Source organism: Barbus barbus, assembly GCF_936440315.1.
Source record: "Barbus barbus genome assembly, chromosome: 42".
NCBI classification, from domain to species: domain Eukaryota; kingdom Metazoa; phylum Chordata; class Actinopteri; order Cypriniformes; family Cyprinidae; genus Barbus; species Barbus barbus.
In genome coordinates, this window is record NC_136720.1 from 22,665,179 (window position 1) to 22,678,700 (window position 13,522).

Sequence of the window (13,522 nt, forward strand, 5' to 3'; positions counted from 1 at the left end):
GTCCTGGTTAAATCAAGTTCATGTACTCCATAGAGAGAGACAATCTTCAGATATTCCCTTTCTTAGAGCAAGTTGAGGCAAGCGGCTAAAATTTTCAGGAACTGGTATTAATATCTGAGGTCATCTGAGGTATTTCCCTGATGTTATAAACCAAAAGCACATTATAAAAGTAAACATCTGAGATCTTCAGGCAAATATAGTGCAGGTAAAGCCCTAAGATCAAAAGACCAAAAATGTCTGGCAACTACTCCTGTGTAACCAAATTACAGGCAAAGCGATCGACATTTGACTGCTCTTTGTTTCCAATTCATGGGAAAATACTAGGAGATATTTAGCTCGCACTTTGAGGTGAAGCACTTCTGTTTCACCAGAGTCATTTATGTTCAAATAAATACTTGTTTTCCTTCAATGGCGTTTGCTTGATTTATTTGCCAGAGTTCAAGAATGCAATTTTCAGCCATTCTTTTTAATGCTGCCTAGACACACACACACACACACACACACACCAACCTCAGGTCTAATACTGCGGTCTGATTCTCACACATTACACTTACACACACATTTTTCTTGAACGTACCTCGGCATTTTATTTTGTTATCATATTTATTTACTGAGGTAATTAATAAATCAAAACCTCATCAAATAAATAAAAATAAATACTTTTTTATAGATTAGGCTACATGATTATGGAATTATTATTTGGATTATTGAAGAGTTAAAATGCAACACAATTATTCTATTCAAATTAATGTTGGCTAATAAACAAGTTAGGTCAAAACTAATCTAAAACTTATCAAATGTGATAAGTGTAATGTAATATATTAAGTTACTAACTACTATTTTCATCAGGTTAACTGAAACTGGTGTTACTTTCTTGTCTCTGGTATCACGCCGACATATTGAGTCTCTTATATTATATTTATATTGAGTTCAGTTTAAGTAAGAAACATGCATTGGCTATTTATGATTTAACTTTCTACATTAAATAATGAATTAATAGGAATACTATAATGCAGTAGTGTTCGTTTATTATTTATTATTCAAATGAAGGTTATTAAATCGTGCTGCCATGCTTTAGACGAGTCTGGAGCTGTTCTCGGCGGCTGGAGAAGGCGGAGGTCGGATGGAGTGAATGGCTTCTAAAGGGAGGAGCTTCCCAAACTCAGAGTCCTGTTACTGAACGCTGGAGATTTGGGAGTGAAGGAACAGCTCAAGTCATTTTCTCTTCGCAGGTTTCTTCGCACATCTAAAGGACGCACACTTCGCTCGGTGAGTTTTACCGTCACTGCCAGATGTTTGGATGCGAGTTTACTAACTTTACGCGCTTTTAACAAACTCTTCCTCCTTGCTTGATAAAACATTAACCATATGTCGTCAGTCTCACTGAAGTCTTTTGTTGAAAAGCGTGGCTTATATTGCATGCATTTTATAGTATGTTGAATGCACTTTCAGAAAGTTCTAGCTCTAAATCTGTGATTCAGCTTTGGGATACATATACATATACTTGTGCATTGATGCATGATGTTATTTGAGTGTTAAACTGAAAGTTTATTCAAGTCTCTTAATCCTATTTCTTGTCCCCTTTCTTTCCACACCCACCGTTTTGCATACTACTTTATCTTATTTACAAATCAGCCTGGATTTCTTTCCTATACGCAAGAAAACGGCCTGGGTTGATTGACAGCTGCCAAACAAAGGCATTTTGATACTCTGTTGACCTGATTGGATTGGTTTTAAGTGTGCTTTGCCGCAATAAACATTTTATTGCATTGAACTCATCGATCTTCAACATTTTTGCATCTTTTTGAGGCATTCTGTGTAAGTAACTTCTCTATTGTCTTTATCCTGTAGTCTACATAAATATGGAGCTACTGTCCCATGCTTAGATTTAGAGATGCTGTAGCCCATTAAAATTCTCATTGGTGTCGTCCAAAACGGATTTGGAGTTTTCTCTGGCTGCTCCACGCTCTCTTCTCAAAATATTTGTGGCATGGAATCACCGGCCATGAACATTCTTACATTGTTTAATTCATGTCTGTTGTGGGATTTGGGACGGAGCTGAGGGGGTGGAGGGTTTAGACTGGATGCTTTGGGAAATTTCTCTTCTGGGAACCATTGAGTGCTTGTTTAACGAAAGCGATGCATTTATGAAGCATCTTGATAGTTGCTGTTTGCGTTTTGGCAGCGAACCCCTAAATCCTGACCGACAAAGAATGCAAGTTCTGTACTTATTGCAAACTATTAAATTAATTTTATGGCCCCATTTATTAACACAACCATACAGGCCAGGCTTCTAGGCCTACTGTAGGGCAGCTGCGTATTCGGCTGATTCAGCTTATATTGTGCATGCAGCTTAGTACAAAATCTGTCAGATTGTGCCTCTGGACCTTGTTTTATTGCTCTGACCTTTAGATGTACGAGTTAGAGCTTGAGGGAAGATCTGAACGCAGAATGATGGAGGGATTTGCTGTCAGAATAGCAGCACGGACAGTGAAGCGTGGTGCTCGCAACACTGCGGGCCAGTAATTGGCCATGAAATGGGATCTGATAACAGTTTGGTGTTTGGAAAATATGTGGGGAATGCCCTCGCCTTAAAAGGAACAGACTGAACGCGGTGACAGATGATTGGAATAGTCTCTGGAATGCAAAACAGCTCTGTTTCCCCCCATTTTGCACTTTTTCTCTGTTTTGGCTCCCTCTTTGTTGGGTTATGGGAACAGGCTGATGCCTGTAGGGGTCTAGAGGGTCCGTCTTACAACAGACCCGTCCAGAGCCACTCATGTAAATCATGATGAATAAAGTCACAGTGACATGAGAGAACTGAAATTCTTCGCTTGTCATAAACACTATCTACTGCCAAAAGGATGACACCGGCGTAATCCAAAAAGACGGTAGTGTTTTCCTCCATTTAGAAACCCAAGGACTTTGGTTGTTTCTCAATGGGGAAAAGATGACAAACGTGAGGTCCAAATGAAATGCGGTGTTTTAAGGCACTTTAAACCATGTAAACGTTTATAATGGCATACAATAAAGGCCAAAAAATGTCAATTCTGGGATCTTCCTTTTGTTTAGACACCATTTGACTACTAGCCTATGTTTGAGATAGTCTTTGTCACTTAGATACATTAAGCAACTGTTGTGAGATAATGTCAAAAATACTGTCTTTTCTTCTTGAATTATGGTATTTTCTTTTTTGGCAGTAGATGATTGCAGTGTTTATGACAAGTGAGACTTAATTCTCCATGATTTATTTAAAAAAAATCCCCACTAATGGGTATATGAGTAGTATGATATTATATGAGTAGTTATATGTATAGATGGTAACAGTTTCTATCATGTCTATAGTAATTTTACTGAGAAAAAAACAATGATTTTGTGTATTACACAGTCATGTAATGCCAATAGAAAGCTTTTGTAACAGTATACTACGATTCAAAAGTTTGGGGTCATTACATTTTTATTTTATTTTTTTGTCGAAAAAAACTACTTTTATTCAGCTAGGTTGTGCTAAATTGATAAAAAGTAAAGACATGAATAAATCCTGTTCTTTTTAACTTTTTATTCAAAGCATCCTGGAAAAAGTATCACAGTTTCCCAAAAAATCGAAAGTTTACAACACTGATGATAAATCATAATATTAGAATGATTTCTGAAGCATCATTTGACACTGAAGACTGGAGTGTAATGGCTGATGAAAATTCAGCTTTGCATCACAGGTGTAAATTATATTTTAAAGTATATTATAATAGAAAACTGTTATTTTAAATTGTAATAATATTTCATAATATTACAGTTTTTTTCTGTATTTTTGATTTAAAAAATGCAACCTTGAGACGTCTTTAAAAAACATTAAAAATTGTACTGATCCCAAATGTTTGATATATTTATAAGCAAATTATAAGATCATTCATAACACATGAATAAGTCTAGCCTTACCTCTGAAACAGCTGCTTAACATTTATATAATAGAGTTTAACACAAGACTAAAACAGTCTAAAATACGACTGGATGAATTCTTGTAAATATGGCAAATTGTGATGTTGCTTGCCACCTGTAAGTAACCTACAGTTACAGAGTGTCTTCACCGGACGTGAGTGGCATGTCACGTCAAAAACTAAATTGCTCCCACTATAATCAATGGAGCTGTCCACTGGAGGCACCTGTCTGTAAAACAACATGCAGAGTAGATTATAGTTTTCGGTTTGGTGTCAGACTGCAGGTATAAAAAAAGTATAGCAGAATCTGCAGACACATTTCTGCTGGTTTACAGTCTCATACAGCCCGGCCCTATTTGGGCATTCGGACACTCTATATTGATGTCCTTCTGCTTCTTATCTGGTTTAGTCTACATTCATGGCCTTGTTTTATCGAGAGCAGAACATTTGCCAAAACTCGGAAACTTGGATCCCTCAAATGCATCAAAACATGTAATTATATTGAGTTGAGCTGACAATTTAAGTTGCAAGTTTGCATTATAGAGGTTCTTATTAAATGTGCAAAAAAGATTTTCTAGATATGATACTCCCATCACTACTGAAATAATTTTTGGTTATCCACAAAAAGATTTATGCACATGTGCCATGCATTCTCTTTCTATTTTTATTGCTCGTTCGTTCTTACACTTTGGAAATACAAAGCATCCTCAAAGTCATTGTGTAAAGCAAAGCAGCAATAATAATTATTTTAGATGACTCTTGTGAGGTGTTTAAGTAACTTTTTGTTAGCATGATTGACGTGCTGCAGAAACCTCAGGAGATGCAGCTCTCTAACCCTTCCCCCTTCATATGTTCAGCTATTCCTCTGCCTCTTTGAATCTGATAGCCTGTAATTTTAAAGCACTGGATCCAGGAACCGCAGTTATGTTAACGCTGCAGCGTTTCTGAGCATTCTCAGAACCGTTGAGCTCCAAACCAACGGTGACGATCGGGAAATGCGCCGAAACGGGGGCATTCCTCGATTGTGAAGTCAGAGCCATCTGAAACTTTAGCTTGTGTTTATTTAGGTCCCTGCAAATATGCAATAAGTGCCCCAGATGTTTTGTTAGTAATATATAAATCTGAAATTCCTCCCGCCTTTTACATTAAGTTCATCGGCAGCAAGATTCCAGGGTATTTTGCTATAATTTGACTTTGTGGTCTGTTTGTTGTCCTTTATTGAGACGGCAGGTTTCAGTGGAAAAGTCTAATGGTGCCTGGTCTTGGATTTTGAGGAGATCTTAAGTGCACTAAACTTGCGCTCAGACCGCTGGTTTGTCAGGATTTTTAAGGGACTGATGTTTTTGCTTCTCCACACTTCTGCATGGACAGAATTGGACTTTAAGGGGTCATCGGATGCAAAATTCACTTTTCAAGTTGTTTGAACATAAATGTGTGTTGGAAGTGTGTGTACACATCCATCCTATAATTATAAAAATCCACCGTGTTTTTTTTTTTTAAATCCCCTTTCTCAAATCAGGCTGTTCTGAGGTTCCTGTCAGAATGACGTAGTTCTGCACAGACCGCTCCTACGATAGTTGATTGACATGGCCATCTTGCTTTAGACCCGCCCTGAGTGAGCTGAGAGCTGTCCGCCATTGTGTCGACTCCAGTGCAGGGGAAGACAAGAATGTCTCAGATTAAGCGATTGAGGTGTTTTGTTGTTGGATGTAATAATGAATATAGCAGTCGTCATTTACTCCCGACATCTGAGCCGCTGAAGACGCAGAGGATTAACGTTACTTTCACTTTGAAGTGAATGCCCCAATCTGCCTAAATACGTCTATGTTCGCGCGAATCATTCGTGATCCAGCCTCACCTACAGAAGAAGTGAGTATAAGGGTTTTTTAATGAATCTTTGCAAATCGCCTTTCCTAATAGTGTGCTAGTTAGCCAGTTCCCTATCAGTCAGTCACGTTCGACGTAACGTCAGTGTGACTGACTAATGGGAACTCGCTCGAGAGCCCAATCACCTTCGAGTGTTAACAAAACAAGCCAATGACAGTTGGCGTGCGTGTTTCGCCACGCGCACCCCGCCCCGCAGTGCGGGTATAAAGGAGAGCGCGTGCAAACGCACATCAGCTTTTCGCTTCGGAGCCGAGCCTTGCTGCGAATCTCCGAGAGTGTACAAGACAGCTGACGAGTGTTGGTGTTACGGCGCGTCAGCGGAGGTTGCGATCCAGTGCTGCTGCTTCATCTCGGCGTGCTGCAGCTCTCATCCTGCGGTCGCGCTGCGACCTCTCCTGGGCGCTTCAACACTTTTCTAAAAGAGCAAATTCTGAAAGAGCTCCACGAGCGACGGGCGTCTTTTTAAAGATGGCTTCCCGCTCGTGTGTTTCTGGATGTGGCCGTTTCCTGGCTTCATCTGATGGTCACGATCGCTGTGTCTCGTGCTTGGGCTTTCAGCACGCTGAGGCAGCGCTCGTGGATGACTCATGTTCTCTGTGTGGGAACATGACCATCGCGATGCTGCGCTCCAGATACCTCCTCGTCAAGCGGGGGGGTATCCCCCTTGCCATGCCCCGTTCTAGTTCCTCCGGTTCTCGGAGGGCTACTTCGGCTCATGGTCAGGGTGACTTGAGGATCACAGTGAGAGCTTCCCCGTCGAGTGCGTCTCCGCGGGCCTCTCACTCCTCTAGCGCATCGCACCGTCTGGGGTTTCCGGACGAGTTTGTGGAGTCCTCGGACAGGGCGGGGCCCAGCATCTCGTTCGGAGCTCCAGCAGATGACAGGATGTCGGTCACTGCATCGGGGGATGAGCTAGGTTCTGGAAATGATGATTCGGCTGCGCTGCCTCCATCAGGAAGAGTGGTGTTGACCGAGTCAGATCCAGAACTGACTGCTATGCTTTCCCGGGCCGCTGAGAGCATCGGGCTGCACTGGAGGCCTCCTCCTTCTCCCGAACGCTCAAGGCTGGACGATTGGTTCCTGGGGGCGCAGGCCGATCGCAGGCAACCGCCTCCGGTTCCATTCTTCCCGGAAGTGCATGAGGAGGTGACTAGGTCTTGGAGGGCACCTTTTTCTGCCCGAAACAGACCTAGTGCCTCCTCCGTCCTCACCACCCTCGACGGTGGGGCGGCCCAAGGGTATGTGGAGATCCCCCCAGTTGAGCGCGCCATTGCAATGCAGCTCTGCCCGCAGGGCGCTGCCGCCTGGAGGGGTAATCCACGCCTTCCGTCCAGGGCCTGTAAGTTCTCGTCCGCTCTGACGGCCAAGGCTTACAGTGCTGCTGGACAGGCCGCTTCCGCCCTGCACGCCATGGCCCTCCTGCAAGTCCACCAGGCCAAGGCGTTAAAGCAGTTGCACGAGGGTGGTGCTGACCCAGCCGGATTGCAGGAACTGCGCACAGCGACGGACCTTGCCCTACGGGCGACGAAAGTCACGGCGCGGGCCCTGGGTCAGACGATGTCCACGTTGGTGGTCCAGGAGCGCCACTTATGGCTGACCTTGGCGGATATGAGGGAGTCTGACAAACACCGTTTCTTAGACGCCCCGATCTCCCAGGCCGGCCTATTCGGCGAAGCGGTGGAGGGCTTTGCCCAACAGTTCTCCGCCGCACAGCAGCAGACAGAGGCGTTTCGACACATCCTGCCCCGGCGGTCCGCTGCTGTCTCCACCCCACCGCCGGCTGCAGCCCCTCCGTCTGCTCGTCGCCGAGGGCGCCCTCCTGCGGCCTCCACCTCCGCTCCAGCTCGGCCCCAGCAGCAGCCTTCACAACGGCCGCAGCGTGAAGCTGGCCGCAGGAAAGCGGCGCAGCCCGTCTCTGCCCCTGCCAAATCTGCGAAGCGCCAGGGCAAGCGGCGGCCCTGAGACGGGCGACCCGGAGTCTCTGGATCCTGCTCTTCAGGAGATGGTGAGTGCACCACTCCTTCCCCCGGAGGAGGGCCGGGTGGAGAATCTTTTGTTCCCTTTTTATGCTGTTCCGCCACTGGCTCTCCAGCCAGTGGTACCCAAAACCTCAAAAAAAGAGCAGTTTCCTTTTTCTCCGGGTCCCAAGAGGGCGAGGATGGCAGTGCACGAGACCCCGTCTCCACACTCCCGTCCCCCTCTCCTTTCGCCTATGAGCAGCAGGGTCCGGTCCGAGGACGCGATGCCTTCTCCCGCGCCCCCTGCTCAGCCTTGGAGCCAGGTAAGTGTCGCACTGCACACTCAGACCCCACTTCGGAACGCACTGCCTTCCGAGGCGGGCCCCTGTGCTCCACTTCGCTGCCCCGCCGCGGGTACGTCCGTGGCTCCCTTGGTCCCGCTTGTACGGTTTCTGGGGGCCTGGCTAGCGCTCCCCAGGCCGTCTCGCTGGCTCATGAGAACCATCAGACTTGGCTACGCGATTCAGTTCGCCCGGCGTCCCCCCAAGTTCAGGGGCGTTCGGTTCACCTCGGTGTTGAGCAAGGATGCCCCTCTCTTGCGTGCGGAAGTCGCGGTCCTGCTGGCGAAGGACGCGATAGAGCCGGTCCCTCCAGCCGAGATGAAGTCGGGGTTTTACAGCCCGTACTTCATTGTACCCAAGAAAGGCGGTGGGTTACGACCAATCTTGGACCTGCGCGTCCTGAACCGGGCCCTTCACAAGCTCCCGTTCAGGATGTTGACGCAAAGACGCATTTTTCAATGCATCCGTCCGTTCGATTGGTTCGCAGCGATCGACCTGAAGGACGCGTACTTTCATGTCTCAATCCTGCCTCGACACAGACCGTTTCTCCGCTTTGCGTTCGAAGGACGAGCATATCAGTACAAAGTCCTCCCCTTCGGGCTATCCCTGTCGCCTCGTGTCTTCACCAAGGTCGTGGAGGCAGCCCTTGTTCCATTAAGGGAAGCAGGCATTCGCGTTCTCAACTACCTCGACGACTGGCTCATACTGGCCCAGTCTCGAGCACTGTTGTGCGATCACAGGGACACGGTGCTTGGCCACCTCAGCCGGATGGGGCTTCGGGTCAACTGGGAAAAGAGCAAACTCTCCCCTGTGCAGAGGATCTCTTTTCTCGGTATGGAGTTGGACTCGGTCAACCTCACAGCACGTCTCTCAGTAGAGCGTGCTCAGTCGATGCTGAACTGCCTGGAGTCTTTCCAGCGCAAGACAGCGGCTCCACTGAAACACTTTCAGAGGCTCCTGGGGCATATGGCATCCGCAGCCGCTGTCACGCCGCTCGGGTTGCTTCATATGAGACCGCTTCAGCATTGGCTTCACGACCGGGTCCCGAGATGGGCATGGCGACGCGGCACTTACCGGGTCTCAGTTACCCCGTCCTGCCGTCAGACCTTCGGCCCGTGGTCGGATCTTGCTTTTCTTCGGGCAGGAGTTCCCCTAGTGCAAGTATCCAGGCACATTGTTGTCTCAACAGATGCCTCTGCCATGGGCTGGGGAGCCATGTGCAACGGGCATGCAGCTGCAGGGCTCTGGACAGGGTCCCGGTTGCAGTGGCATGTCAATTGCCTCGAGTTGCTAGCAGTATGGCTTGCGCTGCGCCGCTTCAAAGGGCTGCTACACGACAAGCATGTACTGGTCCGTACGGACAACACTGCGACCGTTGCGTACATCAACCACCAGGGTGGTCTACGCTCCCGTCGCCTGTCGCAACTCGCTCGCCATCTTCTCCTTTGGAGTCAGAAGCATCTGAGGTCGCTTCGCGCTGTTCATATCCCTGGCGAGCTCAATCGTGCAGCCGACGAGCTCTCACGTCAGCCCGCCCTTCCGGGAGAATGGCGACTCCACCCCGAGGTAGTCCAGCTGATTTGGAGACACTTCGGGGACGCTCAGGTAGACCTGTTTGCCTCCCCGGACACGTCCCACTGCCAAATGTTTTACTCCCTGTCCGAGGGTACCCTCGGCACGGACGCGCTGGCACACAGCTGGCCTCGGGGCCTAAGCAAATATGCGTTTCCCCCAGTGAGCCTTCTCGCGCAGACCCTGTGCAAAGTCAGGGAGGACGAGGAGCAGGTCCTCTTGGTGGCACCGTACTGGCCCAGTCGGACTTGGTTCCCAGAACTCATGCTCCTCGCGACAGCCCCTCCTTGGCAAATTCCTCTGAGGAGGGATCTCCTTTCTCAGAGAGGGGGCACCCTCTGGCACCCGCGTCCAGACTTGTGGAATCTCCACGTATGGTCCTTGGACGGGACGCGGAGGTTCTAGGTGGGCTACCTCCATCGGTAGTAAACACAATCACTTCAGCTAGAGCCCCGTCTACAAGACACGCTTACAGGCTGAAGTGGAACCTGTTCGTCGATTGGTGTTCTTCCCGTCGGGAAGACCCCCGGGGATGCCCGATCGCGGTCGTGCTTTCTTTCCTGCAAGATGGGTTGGAGCGAAGGCTGTCTCCCTCCACCCTCAAAGTGTATGTCGCCGCTATTGCCGCACATCACGATGCAGTAGACGGTAAGTCTGTAGGGAAGCACGACTTGGTCGTCAGGTTCCTCAGAGGGGCGAGGAGGTTAAATCCTCCGCGCCCTCATCTGGTACCCTCTTGGGATCTCCCCTTGGTCCTGTTGGCCTTGAGGGAGGAGCCCTTTGAGCCTCTGCAGTTAGTAGAGCTTAAGTTTCTGTCATTGAAGACAGCGCTCCTCACTGCATTGGCCTCGGTCAAGAGGGTAGGGGACCTGCAGGCATTTTCGGTCGACGATTCGTGCCTAGAATTCGGGCCGGATGACTCTCACGTTGTCCTGAGACCCCGGCCTGGTTACGTGCCCAAAGTTCCCACCACACCCTTCAGGGATCAGGTGGTGAACTTGCAAGCGCTGCCCCGGGAGGAGGCAGACCCAGCCATTGCTCTGCTTTGTCCCGTCCGCGCTTTGCGCACTTACGTGGACCGCACGCAGAGCTTCAGGACCTCAGACCAGCTCTTCGTCTGCTTCGGGGGACAGCAGAAGGGGAAGGCTGTCTCCAAACAAAGACTTGCCCACTGGATAGTCGAGGCTATAGTCTTGGCCTATCAGGCCCGGCGCTTACCGTGCCCCCTCGGTGTGAGAGCACACTCTACAAGAGCCATTGCTTCCTCTTGGGCGTTGGCGCGGGGCGCCTCGATAGCAGACATTTGTAGAGCTGCCGGCTGGGCGGCACCTAACACGTTTGCGAGATTTTATAATCTCCGTGTAGAGCCCGTGTCCTCCCGTGTACTTGGCTCAGACGGCCAGTAGCACTGGGACACTGCTCGGTGTCAATCCCGCTTGCTGCGCCATTCCCCTCTACGGACCGGATACGTGCGCCTTGTTGCTTCTCAGTTCAGTTCCCCATGGCGAACCCTGTTGAAGTTCCTCCCGCACCCTCGGCAGTCAGGCGTGGCGGAACGCCAGACGCCAGGTCCAGCACTCGTGTGTTTGCCCAAGGTCAGCCCTTGTGCTGGGCTAGGTGCCCGTGTGTAGTGATTCCCCTTCGGGTGGTCCCACATGTGTATTCTTCCACGGTGCGGTTCCCCTCACGGTGAGCCCGTGTCTTTCCCTGGCAGAGACCTTCTGCCGTCTCTGCTGTGTTGTTATCTCACCCCAGGCTGGCTGAGTCTACCTCAGAGACTTCCATATGTAGTACTGCCCTTGGTCAGTCCATATGTGTAATTGCCACGTGGTACCTCCTTACGCAGGATGTGGCTTCCGTAGCGTTCCCCTACTTGTGGTACGCTTTCCCAGTGTATCCATACCCACTGTACGGAACAGCAGTGGCTGTCATCCCTGCCTAGGCCTTGTCCTATCTTCCACCCCAACTGGGGTCGGGGACTTGCCGGCTTCCGCAGGGCACTGGAGGGGGTCAGCAATAGTGGCGTTTTCCAAGGGATCCCATTAGTCAGTCACACTGACGTTACGTCGAACGTGACTGACTGATAGGGAACGTCTCGGTTACGTATGTAACCCTCGTTCCCTGAAGGAGGGAACGGAGACGTAACGTCCCGTCGCCATAGTTGCTGTACCACCGCTGTACGGCCGGGGCACACAGTCTCGGCTCCTCAGCGAAAAACTGATGTGCGTTTGCACGCGCTCTCCTTTATACCCGCACTGCGGGGCGGGGTGCGCGTGGCGAAACACGCACGCCAACTGTCATTGGCTTGTTTTGTTAACACTCGAAGGTGATTGGGCTCTCGAGCGAGTTCCCATTAGTCAGTCACACTGACGTTACGTCTCCGTTCCCTCCTTCAGGGAACGAGGGTTACATACGTAACCGAGACGTTTCGCGGCTAAAGTAAACAGTAGGGTAAACGTACCTATTAAGCTCACCAAAATCTACATTGAGATATTTTTTGTGCACAAGATATTGGTTTCAGTACAAAAAGTTGTTAAAATAAAATATTTATCTCTCACACAAAAATATTTAATTTTATAAAATATTTTATTAAATAAATATAATGACAAAAGCATTTCGATTAAGATATACATCGTTAAATTCAAAAAGTCTGGCTGTGCTTAATGGGTATATTTCTGTACCCTTTAGGCACACCCCTGTTCCCATTAAGCCCACATCATGTTTTATTAAAAATTCTTGTTTATTTTAATAATTTTTTAAGAATAATTGTTAAAAAAAAAATTGAAGGTACAAAGTCAATCACAGAACAACAGAACACTAAAATCAAGCAACAAGGCATTCAAGTCGATCAGTTATATATTCATAATGAAGTGTCATCTAAGCACATTGCAACATCTAGACTAGTTCATGTTCAGCTAAGTAACACATTCAAAAATCAAATAAAACAAACCAATAAAACATTGAATTTATTGGGATGAACACAGAAACTAGCCTCATTATGAAACCTCTGTCAACTTATCTATAGTGCTTAGAAAAGCGCTATATAAATGTAATGAATTATTATTATTATTATTATAGTCTCTAAAGGCTGGAATACACTACATGATTTTTGCCCAGATTTTCCACAGATTTACAGTCTGGAGAAGTTGATGCTAGTTGCCAAAGATCAGAGCCAGTCTGCAGATTTGAGATTTGACAGAAAAGTGACAACCATCAGTCAATATTTAAAGTCTGTTTATGAAGTATTTACATTGGCGTTCAATGTGGAAGAGCTTAAAGAGAGCACACTGAGCTTAATTGGAGCAGCAACAATGTTTAATACATTTCATGTAATATTTATTAAAATGACAGGATTTTGCTAAATAAATAGTCCAGGTCATGCATTAAGTTCATACATATTTTAATATGAACAACTATTATTATGAAATTATACTTTTTCTTATTGATGTCACACTAAAGCTGTGTGATTTTCATAGTAGTGTACCCTTTAATCTCACCTTAAAATAAAATGAAATCTTTCAAAATTGCAGCACTGTAAAACAACAGACCCGTAATAAACTGTCAATTTATAATATTATGGATGTAAAAGTACAAGTCATTCCCCTCTGCTACTAATCAATAAACCTGTTGATTGTATTGCACTTACCTCTGTGTCCTGTGTCTATCTGCTGACAAGTAGTGCCTGTGAAGTAATATGTTAGCGTAGCACACAAGCTAGTCAGCTAACTGTGTTCTGTAGCGTCTGCGCCATGTTGCTAAATCTATCTTTTAGATCTAATGTAATTATTTTCCACATCCAAGTTCCAGGTTATAATATGCAAAAGTCTGA

General features: G+C 47.3%; 1 protein-coding gene across 1 annotated transcript in view; it reads left to right on the forward strand.

Annotated features, from left to right (window-relative positions):
* The first annotated feature begins 1,121 nt into the window (after window positions 1-1,121).
* Window positions 1,122-13,522, forward strand: part of cald1a (caldesmon 1a) — a 67,866-nt gene continuing 55,465 nt past the window's right edge. The window contains 1 exon segment of the mRNA XM_079403830.1: window positions 1,122-1,269. The gene's annotated coding sequence lies outside the window, so the exon portion shown is untranslated.